This window comes from Tigriopus californicus, chromosome 8, assembly GCF_007210705.1.
Source record: "Tigriopus californicus strain San Diego chromosome 8, Tcal_SD_v2.1, whole genome shotgun sequence".
In the NCBI taxonomy this organism is placed as follows: domain Eukaryota; kingdom Metazoa; phylum Arthropoda; class Copepoda; order Harpacticoida; family Harpacticidae; genus Tigriopus; species Tigriopus californicus.
In genome coordinates this window covers 12,062,697-12,065,485 of record NC_081447.1, presented here as the reverse complement: position 1 = coordinate 12,065,485, position 2,789 = coordinate 12,062,697, and positions in this window count along the sequence as shown.

The window sequence follows — 2,789 nt, the reverse complement described above, 5'->3', positions numbered from 1 at the left end:
AGTCCCAGAATACCATTCAAATGAATATTACCCATAGTGTTTTCGTGCGATCCGATAAAAAGGAAAGTTACAACTGATGGCTGGTTGAAAAATCATTTGCGGACCTCGCCATCCACGGCGATCGAAATCGACGTAGATTGTTTAAAAAACGAGCGCGATGAAAATAGTATTCCGGTGTTTACCGGCGACAAATGCCGTGTAGAGGTTTTGGCTGCCGAAAATGAAAGAAATCGGACGTCAGAAAGGTGAAGACTTTTCTTGCTTCATGTGCAGCTGTGGAAGACTTTTCTTGCTTCATGTGCAGCTGTGGTTATGTCTTTGGTAGTAAAATCAGGTTCCACCTGAATTGTGATTTGGCTCTGGCAACCTGCACGGAATAATTGCCGTGGCAGACTATTAAATTGAAGGTTATTTTGTCACAAGTTTTGTTTCAATCCATAAAAAGGTTCTTCAAGGGTTTTTGTCGTATTGACTCACACTGCTCTTGTTATTCTTGTGATTTTTATCACATTGCACTGGATACGAATGATGTTTTCAATGGCCCTGCTTGCCTTAAGATCTTCTATAGGGCACAAAGTGTTTTCTTTTCACCCAAAAAGCTTCGATTGCATGAAACACGTTACGTGGAGACTCAACCCAAAAAAGAAATAAAGAGATGTAACTAGCACTTTGGTACACCGACTCCCATGCACCATTATTTAAATAAAAAACACTCTGAATGACTCGTGGTAAGTCATTACGAATATCTTATTGAATAGGCCAGCTAACAACCAAGAGGTCGTTTCGATGGAATACCTTTTTTGGGTGTCGTAAAATTATCCGAGAAAACAAAAGGTGCTTGTGATCTGGTGAACCATTTTCGGCCGTCGTGGTTGTCAAGTTAATGATAGCATGCATTTTTCATTATTCAACAGTTTCCCATACGCCATAGCATTATACTTTTGAATCACTGTTTTCAAACATTCAATGGATCAAAGCAACCGGAAACACCATAATTACACATGCCATGGTAAATTAGGGTCGCTGGTTATGATAAAAAGCAAAGAAACGAAAGATCACTCGAGTCTGTTCGAAGATTCTGTCCAAAGACTAATTGACAAGTCTAATTCTTCACCATTCAATCTGCAATGTTTGTTGTACTACATACTACAACAATGATTGTTAGAACATAACCACCAGACGATTGAGGTGTCATTTTTCCTTCAAATAACCTGCTCTAATGCATAGGGAACGCCAGATTTAAATTATACTCAATGAAACCCCCATTCATGCCGAATTCGGCATTGAATTCCCTCAACTCACATCAAAGTAATCTTATCACGAAGAAGAATACAATGACTCAATTGCGACAATACTTTACAGAAATGCGCTACTGAACGGCCGGTTGTGCTCGAATTTCATTCCCTGTAGAAGTTCGAAAACAGAAGCCCCTTGAGCCGAGAGAAGCATTCCCATTTGCTGAGCTGTTCATGTTGGAAACTGTCCGATAAAGGTGTTAATATCTTTTTTTGTTTCTTAATTTCACACTCCACAGGCTGTTGCTCGCAACGTCAAGAGCCCCCACCCATCTGTCCAAGATTTGAGATCCGAAAATTGATACCTTGTTTCCTCTGTCCAATCACGTTTTGAACAAAACTTGTGAATGTCGTGCGGCTTTGATGACATCCCAAATCCTGGAGTTGATGAAGAAGCCACTTAAATTTTCATGTGCAATCAGATATATGTGATGTTTTTCTCCATGTCTGAATTAACTATTCTTGATTTGATTTGATTTTGCATGATTTAGTCAACAACATTTGCCATCTTTCGTCAAACTGCATGTTAAAGCATTTGAACCTCATCAAAGATGTGAGATTTAGACCACCAGGAGTGCAATTGATTCAATAACGAGGAACTTAAGAATGAAAGAGAATCAACTACCCTATCCTACGTAGTGTTATTATAAGGACATTTATCGGGTCTAGCCTGTCATACTCTAAATGAGACTGCAAAATGCTCCAGATGTACACCTTAAACATAGAAATTGCCCCAAAAATGCAATATGTTTTAACTGCTCTACTTTTCTGAAATATGTACAAAAGGCAAAAACTACTTTTAAATATCACCTGAAACTTCCTTAAAATAAAAAAAAAAATTCACAACTGTGATGCAATAGTTGTCAACCGAAGGTTAATTTATTTTGAGGTTAAAGTATCGGAATTTTTTATTAACATTCGATTGAAAAATCTTTGGTACGTAGAAATAAATCATTGCGGAAAGTTTTCCGCAAAAATTGTCAGATTCTGTTTCAACTACATGATTGGCTAGTGTACCTTTCATGTTTAAGAAAAAGTAACAGGTAATTTCAAATTCTGAATAAATTTGAGGTGCTAACCAACAGTTACTATTTTTAGGCTTTAGAGAAATATTTACGCAAATTTGCATACGCGTTTACAACAGCCTGCATTAATATTTCATTCATTCGTTTTGAGTAACTATATCTCTTTTATCATTGCAGTTTCAGGAGATCCACTATATTAAACTTCGGGACGCGGATTCGTTTGAGCAAGATACTTCTCCTTTAAAAATCAGACATATCTTTATATCTTTCCCTGGAATATCAGTAAATGACAAGGAGATGTATGCTAGGACTTGGCTTGTCTGGAATCAAACCAGGATTTGTAAATTGGAGAGGAGATGCTCTTCAAATACATTACCACCGCCAGTCCCGAAGTAAACAGGTCGCAACAAAACTTTAAGAGGTTGCCTAACAAAGAGAAATGTACTAGCGTTGAATTTCACCGGATTAG